The sequence below is a fragment of the Lissotriton vulgaris genome, chromosome 8 (assembly GCF_964263255.1).
Source record: "Lissotriton vulgaris chromosome 8, aLisVul1.2, whole genome shotgun sequence".
Classification (NCBI taxonomy): domain Eukaryota; kingdom Metazoa; phylum Chordata; class Amphibia; order Caudata; family Salamandridae; genus Lissotriton; species Lissotriton vulgaris.
Window position 1 is genome coordinate 1,319,124,524 of NC_141696.1, and position 12,214 is coordinate 1,319,136,737.

Sequence of the window (12,214 nt, forward strand, 5' to 3'; positions counted from 1 at the left end):
CTTACAAGCACTGCTCAGAACTCTCAACTGAGGCACTCAACATCCAGGACTTGCCATTCGGATCTTGGCGCCTTGTGCTGGTTCCGACCTATTCACACATCGGTCCACTACTGACATCACCTCATAAGCCAACGGGGCACCCCACGCCGACTTTCGGCGCAGCATTGTAGGATGGCCACACCAGTGTGGCAACTTGCTGGACACAACATCGGGGCCATCCAGATCTCGGCGCGTTCGACTCACTGTACCGCAACAGTGACCGCAACTCAGCTGGACACGCCGTCTTTCGGCGCAGCATTGTAGGATGGCCACACCAGTGCGGCAATTTGCTGGACACCACCTCGGTGCCATCCGGATCTCGGCGCGTTCGAGTCACTGTACCGCAACAGTGACCGCAACTCAGCTGGACACGCCGTCTTTCGGCGCAGCATTGTAGGATGACCACACCAGTGCGGCAATTTGCTGGACACCACCTCGGTGCCATCCGGATCTCGGCGCGTTCGAGTCACTGTACCGCAACAGTGACCGCAACTCAGCTGGACACGCCGTATTTCGGCGCAGCATTGTAGGATGGCCACACCAGTGCGGCAATTTGCTGGACACCACCTCGGTACCATCCGGATCTCGGCCCGTTGTGCTACCTTCGGCCTATTCGCACATCGGTCCGCTACTGACGCCGCCTCACGTGCCAACGGATTTTCTACGCTTTTTGTAGCCCTATGCCGCATAACAGGTCATGTGACTTGTTTATAAAACTTTTCATTGGTTCATTTTACTTTTGGTTTCCTAAAGATGGAAGGCTTGGTCATATGACCTAAAAATAACACTTTTCATTGGTTTAGAAATTTTTTTTTTCCCAAACGATGAAAGCCCCACCTTGTTTCTGGATCATTCAGACTGAAGCTGGCGTCAGCATGAGAGCACCACCATCTCGTGGCTCCGTCGTGGTCATTCCACGAGCAATCATGGCAGCCGCTCCCCACCGGAAGCCTGCGGGAGTCGGGGGCCCCCAAGACTTTTGTAGAATCTTCACGGCTGAGGGGACACTTTTCGAGAATGGAGCCCAAGCCCTAGCAGGCAAGCGTCCGAGTTCCAAGGTGTCCCAGGGCCATTTCAGTGGACCAGGCCCAAAACCGAGGAGCCGTCCGCCATTTTGAGAGCCATGTGGCAGCCGCCTATCGCTGCACTGCAAGAGTGGGAGCAACTCAACAACATGGTGAGCGAGACGCTGTAGCCGCAAGAGCGGGCGCAACTCAGCTAGATGGCCGCCACCTGGGGAGGCCCGTTCACGCCGCCTCCCCCACCCCCGGGCCGCCGCACGCCAATTTTCGGAGCAGCATTGTAGGATACCAAAACCAGTGCGGCAGTTTACTGGACATCACCTGGGTGCCTGTCGTACATGTTGTGTCAGCCATGTGACACTGGACACAGACCGCTACTGACGAGGCCTCCCCCCGCACCACCCGGGACGCCCCACGCTGTTTTTCTGTGCTGCATTGTAGGATCCCAAAACCAGTGCGGCACCCAGGCGACATCACCTGGGTGCCGTCCAGAACTCTGCACGTTGTGCTGCCTTGGGACTATTCGCACAAAAGACAGCTTCTAACCATTGTTGCTTCTTTTTGGGCTGAAAAATGTTTAAATGTTTTTACAGTTTTTGTTCCGTTCGTTATAGTTAATAGTTAATAAAGTTTTATAGTCTTACTTTGTTGGAGTGTTATCTATTTTTTTTAAAACGGGTGAATGGGGCCTTGAATCGGGTTATTGTCATGTGTGGGCTTTGGAAGTGTGCTGCTGCAGGATCGGACATTTCAAACTCAAATGCACGTTCTTTTTCTTACCTTTCCGAAGCATGGAGCGCAATAGCAGGCAGAGAAAGGGTGATGCACGTGTTGAACACTACCTGACCTGGCAAGTTGCTGGCAGTGCCCCCCCGCCCGCTCCTGAAAGAGGGCACACACACACCGCCGCCCCGAGTACTTCACAAATCTTTAAAAGACCATGCGCTTGTTCATGAGGCTTAAATGGTTTATCACCTCTTCTAGAACCCCTGCATCGACCCTCTGACGTTTCCTGGAAAAATTACCATGTAACACAATACCAAGCCCTGTCAGCTGAAACCCCCAAGGAATCGTGGGGCATATTATCAAGGGGGTTTATCTCCGCTTTTTTGGCTTTAAAAGCCATGAAAGCGGAGATAAAATTATCTCCCTATTACCAAGCTGTCGCTAACACCAGTTAGTGACAGCTAAAAGGAGATAGCGACCATCTTGGGCCCCGCTTTGCATGTCAGTGATGCTTATCACTAATGACATGCAAAGTGGCGTGCCAAGATGTTAGCGACTGGAAACAGTCCCTAACATCGCTATCTTCTATTACCAACTTTTGGAGATATTCGCGCTAAGCGCGAATATCTCCAAAATCTAACACCTGCCCTGAGCAGTTCTTAGCCATGTTATCCAATGGGAGGTGGATAACATGGCTAAGAGCATTTGCTCGATAATACATGAATATCGCTGACTTTTCTGCGATAATAGCAAGGTTTATCTGCGATAAAAATCGCCGATGTGCGGCGATAATTTTTGTCTCTAAACAAGTTAGAGACAAAAATTATCGCTAGTTGTTCGTAATATGCCCCCGGGTTTTTGCTTGCAGAAATCGGGAGGCGGGAGACTAGCACTGAAATCAGTAGTCACACGCCTGAATCGGGAGGGTTGGCATGTCTGAATTCTCTACAGCTGGGGCCATAAACTACATCCGCAGGGGTAGGTGATAGCCTGGAACCAGTCTGGCATCTAAAATGGCTGCCGTGCACGACAAAATTGTGGCATTGGAAAAAAGGCAAGATGGCGCAGCCGCTGGAAGAGATGTATCAACATATATCAGCCTCCTCAGCCACCCTCAGGAAACATAGGGGATTAGGATACGTCTCCCGCACCCCCTTATACCTAGTAATGTAATTAACGAAGCACAAAATGGCGAATTCCCGTTTCACTACCAGTTTGCGGCCCAGTTCGCGGCCCGTGAAGCGCTTCTACCGTGAAAAATCATATTTTTTTCTTTTCCCCACGGGACCCTTTAATAACCCCAACAACATTCCTAGGGGGTCAAGAGGGGGATACCTTGCCCCCTTTCATTAAATTCCCCTTTCGTTTTTCACCTCTTCTTCTCTCTCGATCCTACCGAGAGACAAGATGGCGGCCGCTCCGGACTGTCACGCAGCAAAAAAAAAAAAAGCTCACGCACAGCCGCTGGAAGAGATGTATCAACATATATCAGCCTCCTCAGCCACCCTCAGGAAACATAGGGGATTAGGATACGTCTCCCGCACCCCCTTATACCTAGTAATTTAATTAACGAAGCACAAAATGGCGAATTCCCGTTTCGCTACCAGTTTGCGGCCCAGTTCGCGGCCCGTGAAGCGCTTCTACCGTGAAAAATCATTTTTTTTTCTTTTCCCCACGGGACCCTTTAATAACCCCAACAACATTCCTAGGGGGTCAAGAGGGGGATACCTTGCCCCCTTTCATTAAATTCCCCTTTCGTTTTTCACCTCTTCTTCTCTCTCGATCCTACCGAGAGACAAGATGGCGGCCGCTCCGGACTGTTTAGAATGTTGACAGACACCGGAGAGCCAATCAGCTTTCTGCGCGCAAAGTTCCGAAACGCGAAAAGTAAGCGGACCGGATCGCTGCCCGGAGCGCTGTTACAGATATATATCTTGATTTAAACGTTAATTTCTCAAAATCCACTGAAGCACATATATTGAGACCTAGCAAAGGCACATCGGGCTAACAGTCCCTACAATTTTGCCAAGTTTCGTGCAAATCCATTCAGCCGTTCGAGCTAAAAGTGAGGCCAAACGCCCTATGGAAAACTTAATGCAAAAAACGTGTTTTGGGACCCCCCTTTTTTCTCAGCCCCCCCTTGACGAAACCCCACCAAATTTTCAGGGGCTGCTCAGAAACAAAATGTGCCATTTTCCTGAAAATTTCAGCCGATTCCGTCCACAAACGCCAAAGTTATTAGACATAGAATTTTCAGAAATCCCATAGGGAAAAAATCCTAACTATATATACCTACTGGCGATATATATATATATATATATATATATATATATATATGTATATATATATAATATATATATATATATAGATATATATATAGATATATATATAGATATATATATATTTCTATCACAAAAGGAGCGGCACAACCAATTCCTTATTGAAACCTTTTAATCAGAGCTTCACCCCACCAACGCGTTTCAGCCACACAGGGCCGTGAACAAAGCCCTGTGTGGCTGAAACGCGTTGGTGGGGTGAAGCTCTGATTAAAAGGCTTCAATAAGGAATTGGTTGTGCCGCTCCTTTTGTGATAGAAACATTAACTTTGGGTCAGGATCCGACCCCTGGGCCGAGCACACGCTGTTGAGCGCACTCACTATCTGCTAGATCCCTTTGTGGCGAAATATATATATATATGGATATATATATATATATATATATATATATATATATATATATATATATATATATATATATATATATATATATATATATATATATATATATATTACCTACTGGCGGTAGCCAGTATGTATATATAGTTAGGACCTAGTTTCCATAGGAAATCCCCAACATTCTATTGGGAATAACTTTGGCGCTGGTTGATGAATCTTCGCAAATTTCTCAAAGAAGATGGCTCGCTCCGCTCCGCTTCTTCCCTGAAAGTTTGGGGGGGATTCGTCAAGTGGGGGCTGAGAGAAAAGGGGGGTCCCAAAACGTGTTTTCCCCATGTTAATTTCCATAGGACCTTTAGACACGGCTACAGCTTGAACCGCTGAAGGGAATTACACCAAACTTGTCAAAATGGTAGTATCTGGTACGCAGATCACGCTTTTGGTAAAATAGTGTAAATCCCTCCAGTGGTTCCTGAGAAAAGTAAAAGTGAAACAAATTATATATCTATAAGCGCGCACCCGTGCGCGCACCCCCGTGAATTTTCGGATTTTTTTTTGGGGGGGGGCTTCTCTTTTTTATTTTAATGTGTTTTATTTTAATTTCGAGGGTGCCCACCCCTCGTTTTACTCCCGAGATCACCGCCGTGGCCGAGCCGCCTCAAGATGGCCGCCGCCTGGTTGTGGGCGGGGCCAGGAGGACGTGGTTTCTGCTTCCCCCTGCCTGGGGGAAGCCTTTGATGTGCCCGCCGGTCTCCCGTGCCAAGGGGGAGACCGGATAATGATGCCGGGGGTGGGTCTATTGATAGTACACCGTGTATGGAGGGGGAGCTCTGAAATACCTGCTTATTGAGAAATAGCGTAGTACGCATGCATGCGATGATACGCATGCGCACATAGACAGGGAGCTGGAACGCCGGTGTTCTAACTAAATTCGCACCCCCATCGTTTTGTATACCCCCTACGTCAGAGGGGTGCCGATACATGCAGGTTCTGCCTTTCTATTCGTGCTTCCCCGTCTGGATGTGCACACCCTACACTTGTCAGTCACTTTGCGCATGCTTGTTTCGGTGACTGTTTCCCGATGATGTAAAAGAGATGGTACACAGACAAACAGCTGCGTGTTTTTCTGTGACTATCTGAAGAATTTTCTTTTATTTTTCCTCATGCTAATTTTGTTAACAGAGCAGCAGGCGCTGCCCACCCTTCCCCGCGGGCCTCAGCGCAAGGCAGGGGCCTCTCCATGGTATACAGGGGTTAACGCTGCTCAAAGATGCCCCTTGGTTCAGCCCCCCATTCCCTAGGTGGGTTAGGGGGGGTAGTGATAGGGAATGGAGGCAGGGAAGGAGCTGGACCAGCAGACCATAGCACGGGGTCAGCTAAGTAATACATTTCATGTTAGGAATTCGGCAGGGAGATACGGTGGGTCATTTAAGCACATACGTCGGTCACAGGGCTCTCTTTCTCCTGGGAATTGTACCAGAGAAGAGAGGTGCTGGTTCTGCATCCTGTGAGGCGAGGAGGGGGTGGGGTGAGAAGAAGTGCCGAGGAACAGGGCGAAAGGGTGGGAGAGAAGTGGACAGCTTGCAAAGTGTGCTGATGGTCCGGGGCACACAGGCAAGGGGCAGCGTGGACAGTGCGATCGGGGGACGGGGGGTCTGGGGCTTTCCACTCTATGCAGGCATAGGGGACATGTGGGAAGGCTGTCAGACTTTCGCCCTCAATCGATTGAGGGCTGGCTAACTTGAGTGGGGATGAGGAATCAGGAGCCGCTAGTGTCGTAGTTCATGCCCACTCTGGTTCAGTTTGCCTTTCACCGCACGCGCCGCAGGGTGTACATAGAGGGTACAGTGCAGTGATCACCACAAGATATGTTTGAAACGCTACAGTTTTACTTTAGTTCAGTGACTTTGTACAGTTTCTTATTGCTCAAATGGATGTAATCTTATGTTTCCCTTGCCTTCATTGCGTGACTTTGCTCTCATAATGACACTTAAATTATAAAAATGTCACGCACAGCAACTTGAAACCCTGGCAGCTGTGCTTATGCTGCTCAAGCAGGAGTAGTGTTCGCCGCTGGATCTTGAAAGCACATGCGTGCAATCACACGCATGCGCACCAAACGGCCAAAACCTACCACACCTGGGGTGAACCACGAAGTCGAGAGCAGGGCCATCCTTTATTCAGAGCTCGGAAAGGGAGCGATCAAACTGGAGCTCAGTTGGTTGACAGCGTGTGTTTGATGTTTGATTTGGGTGGTTATGGATTTTGTTCATGTTTAGTCTTGGAGAAAGGGGGAGGGGGCTTTTAGTTAAGCCATGGTCACCAGAACCCATGCATTTTAGGTGTTGAGGTGTCATTTCAACATTAATAATATAAGCAAACCATGCGTTGCAGGGAACATTTTTCTTGTAGCAGAAGCTACCCAAGCTTCAGGTTTTGTACATAGAACAGCCTGGTGTATGCTGCCTGATTGAGAGCAAATCACAAATACAGGATGTGGTTGGGTCATTGCTGGCACACATTGCGGTGTCATTCTTCTGATATGTACTTTTTGAGGCACTGTGAGGTGAACTTGCCAGAATTGCTTGCATTTATTTTGTTAAACGATTACCTAGCCACAGTTTATTTGGGGATACCTTAGGTATCTGCACAGAGCATATCTCTGAACCCCAACCCCTGACACTTTGAATTTGTCAGCCATGTTTTATTTGCTTTTTGTTCGACTGTACAAAGATGGCTGGCAGTAAACTGCCCTCTTTAGATGTAAATATCAATTTTCTGAAGAGGTATTTGAGACTGTGGTGATTTTAATTGCTCTTGATTTGGGAAGATCTGGAACATCGCTTGCCCAAGATCACACAGTTTGGTCAAGTGGAGATTGCGGAATTTGACTACTTATCACCTCCTTTCTCAGTCAAAATATATTCAGATTCCACACCTTTCACCTGCTGCTTTTGTGAGGCATGGTTACCCAGACACACAGCTTAAACTCGCCTGAACCCAAGATGCCCCTAGTCTTGGCTGTCCCATGTGAGCGGCCCTGCATTCATTCACAGCGTGATCAACGGCAATTTTTGCATGCAGTAAGTGGCGCTGACACCCCTCATCACCAGACTCCTTTGAAAATAAGAAACGGGGGCAGGGAATTGTCATATGGGGTCGGTACTTGTGTTGCGAGGGACTGGCTTCAGTTCATCTCAAGGGCATTGTTGTTTTTAAAGCCACACGGAGACGGAGAGGAGCTGACATTTGAGGATTCTTAAGGTTTAATGGAAGGTTGACAGGGCTGCCAGCCCTGCTCTGCCCTGGGTTGGAGCAGACTTGTGTACAGACATGCACTAACACCAGTTATTTGTGGTGTTTAGAAACCATGCTGGTGGCACTAAGTGCTTGTTCTAGCAAACTTTGACCAAACTGCAAGTTTGCCACATTTTTTGAAGAATTATTTTTAAGCACTTTTGTTCGGAAAATTCTTAAATTAGAATCAAAACTGCCTGGGCAAGGGTGACTCAAAACATGGAAGCTACCAGGCGCCAAGATTGGGCAACTTTACACCCCAGCAGAACAAAACAATTGGCTATGTCCTTCAGCGCACACGCCTGTGCACATAATTGTGCATAAAGGCCCATAAAGGGGTCCGCCAAGACTGGCTAATGGCAAAAACATGGCAGAATGGCTGCCTACATTTCTCCCCGTTAACAACAACACTCAAATACACGTATGGCTAGGAACAGCGCAGGGGTAATCGGCGCTGTAAGCAAACAAATATTTTTCACAGAAGCAAATTGAATGGCAACATGTATATATTTACTGCATGATAGATTGCCTTATGCTTCCTTTGAGCTGCTTCAAAGCGCTAGTGAGCCAGCCACTTAATCTCCCCGTGCCCCCACCTGACAATTGCTATTATTGCCCTGTATTGTATAATTCAAAATCAGGACAACCGGTTTTAAGCCCGGCTTCACCATTTTCACATACTGCTCCCTGGTCCAATCTTCATATTTCACAACTTCTCACCAAATGTAATATATATATACACGCTGAATTGATCCCTGATGTCTGAAGGGCGCTGCAGCGTGGGGACCGGAGGAGAAAGCAGAATTCGCACTAACACGGACTTTGGAGTTGTTGTGCTTAATTACGTTGCTGTTCCCCTCGCAATACCTCCCCAACAAGAACAAAGCATTTTGGGACATGTAGGCGCCTGCCACTGGGCGGCCCACATCAGGTATCAGCGCAAGAGACTCACCTGGGGAAGGAGCATCTGAACACCTATCAGGACGGGTAGGGTACTTTAAACCCGTGATTGTGAACCTGCATCCTGACCACACTCCGGGCGCTGAAGAAGGCTATGACGCTGAAATGCATTCGCCATGCTGTGTGAACTGTGAATAAATGCTGGCTCCGAAACTTCCCCTGTGTGGCCTCTGCTCTTTCTTCGAGGGAGTTTGTTTCTACATTTGTCCGCGCAGTTCCAGTGCTGCGCTTAAGAGGCCCTCACAGCTCAAAGTTGGTCCTGGCCTGCTGGACTCTGCTTCGGCAGTTTTTCTTGTTTCTCCAGGTTGCTGGATTTGCCAAGACCCACCTTCAGGCACAGGAAGACAGGGGGCGGTGTATGCGGTCATTGACTGCACTGTGGCAATGTGTACCTACACATTTGCTCACGCTGAATTGATCCCTGATGTCTGAAGGGCGCTGCAGCGTGGGGACCGGAGGAGAAAGCAGAATTCGCACTAACACGGACTTTGGAGTTGTTGTGCTTAATTACGTTGCTGTTCCCCTCGCAATACCTCCCCAACAAGAACAAAGCATTTTGGGACATGTAGGCGCCTGCCACTGGGCGGCCCACATCAGGTATCAGCGCAAGTGACTCACCTGGGGGAGGAGCATCTGAACACCTATCAGGACGGGTAGGGTACTTTAAACCCGTGATTGTGAACCTGCATCCTGACCACACTCCGGGCGCTGAAGAAGGCTATGACGCTGAAATGCATTCGCCATGCTGTGTGAACTGTGAATAAATGCTGGCTCCGAAACTTCCCCTGTGTGGCCTCTGCTCTTTCTTCGAGGGAGTTTGTTTCTACATTTGTCCGCGCAGTTCCAGTGCTGCGCTTAAGAGGCCCTCGCAGCTCAAAGTTGGTCCTGGCCTGCTGGACTCTGCTTCGGCGGTTTTTCTTGTTTCTCCAGGTTTCTGGATTTGCCAAGACCCACCTTCAGGCACAGGAAGACAGGGGGCGGTGTATGCGGTCATTGACTGCACTGTTGCAATGTGTACCTACACATTTGCTCACGCTGAATTGATCCCTGATGTCTGAAGGGCGCTGCAGCGTGGGGACCAGAGGAGAAAGCAGAATTTGCACTAACACGGACTTTGGAGTTGTTGTGCTTAATTACGTTGCTGTTCCCCTCGCAATACCTCCCCAACAAGAACAAAGCATTTTGGGACATGTAGGCGCCTGCCACTGGGCGGCCCACATCAGGTATCAGCGCAAGTGACTCACCTGGGGGAGGAGCATCTGAACACCTATCAGGACGGGTAGGGTACTTTAAACCCGTGATTGTGAACCTGCATCCTGACCACACTCCGGGCGCTGAAGAAGGCTATGATGCTGAAATGCATTCGCCATGCTGTGTGAACTGTGAATAAATGCTGGCTCCGAAACTTCCCCTGTGTGGCCTCTGCTCTTTCTTCGAGGGAGTTTGTTTCTACATATATATATATATATATATATATATATATATATATATATATATATATATATATATATATATATATATATATATATATATATATATATATATATTGAATATCAAATGCCCTTGGGCTTACAGAGGGCTCACTACGCTGGCCTCACCATCCGGTTCTGTGCGCCTCGCAGCTGCTTGCCATTCAGGTCTCCTGTTCATTCTCGCCATGCCCGACGCGTTTCGAGGCAACCACGCCTCGTAATCATGGGCTGATGCAACAATCACTGAAGGCTCACCATTTCTTTTGACAATACTTCCATTTATTGCAAAAACGCCCACAGTGGGCGTGGCTCACAGATGACGCCCAAATGCGTGATGGTAACTGTGGTCCTTTGAAACAGTGAGTAAATAAAATCCTTGAGTAGGTTCAGTGTTTGTGCCAAATTGTTCAATGTTTTGTTCATTCCTTAAGTAGGACGGAGTGACTGTTCAGTGATTGTTGCATCAGCCCATGATTACGAGGTGTGGTATATATATATATCTATATATATATATATATATATATATATATATATATATATATATATATATATACTGAAAAAACCATAGGTTTTAGGCCTTATATAGTTAGGAATTAGCATTTAAAAAACCTTTGAAATTCACTGAAAAAACCATAGGTTTTAGGCCTCATATAGTTAGGAATTAGCATTTAAAAAACCTTGAAAATTCACTGACAAAACCATAGGGTTCAGGCCTTATATAGTTAAGAATTAACATATAAAAAACCATTGAAATTCCTCCTATATAGTTAGCTGGACATTTCATTGATATAAAACCAATGAAATTCCACATATAGTTAGTTGCACTAACTATATATTTCGCGCATCCGCAATCCAATGCTGATGATGTCACATATTACATCATTCATGACATGGTCAGTGGCCAGTGGATTGCGGATGCGCGAAATATATAGTTAGTGTAACTAACTATATATGGAATTTCATTGGTTTTATATCAATAAAATGTCCAGCTAACTATATATGGTCTCTAACCTATGGTTTTTTCAGTGACTCCCGAAACGCGTTGATGGTACATGCTTAAATAAATAAGCTTTTGACAAAAACCTGCTCGTGAGTGCCTGGATGCTTTCAGTTTTGAAGACTGTGGAATCTGGAACCTTATCCTGAATATATATATATATATATATATATTCACAGAAAAAACCATAGGTTATAGACCATATATAGTTAGGAATTTGCATTTACAAAACCTTATTTTACTCACACAAAACCATTGAAATTCCATATATAGTTAGTTGCACTAACTATATATCGCGCACCCGCAATCCACTCACATATTACATCATTCATGACATGGTTAGTGACATCACTGATGACATCACTGATGACATCTCAAATGACATCACTGATGACATCTCAAATGACATCACTGATGACATCACTGATGACATCTCAAATGACATCACTGATAAAATCACTGATAACATCTCATTTGACATTACTGATCACATCACTGATGATATCATTCATGTGATAATACCATGAACCTCTTCAGACTCTAATATAACCTTAGATACAATCAGTGTAAACAGACAGTCACAGACTGTCACTCATCCATGGAGTTACTCACACACCTAGTCAGTTATGCAAAAAATCAATCACACCTCCATTTTCTCAACTATACAGTTATACACACCTTACTTATTCAAACATATACTAACACATATTTACTCTCTTATACAATCCCTGATACAAGTTCACAATGATCCATACAGCCACTCACACATTCACTGGCTCTTATGCACAGTTATTTATATATGTCAACTCTCACATGTACTGTGTTTTACATATGTACTTACTTTGACATGTAGCACTGAGATATCCATTCACTCACCAATACACTCATGCACAGTCAACCGCCCATACAGCTGTTTCCACATGCAGTGTTGAACCCATACATATAGTGAATCAACTACTCACACATCTATGTACAGAGTCACACACCTCCCAGCCACCCATACACACACTCAGTGTCCCATACAAA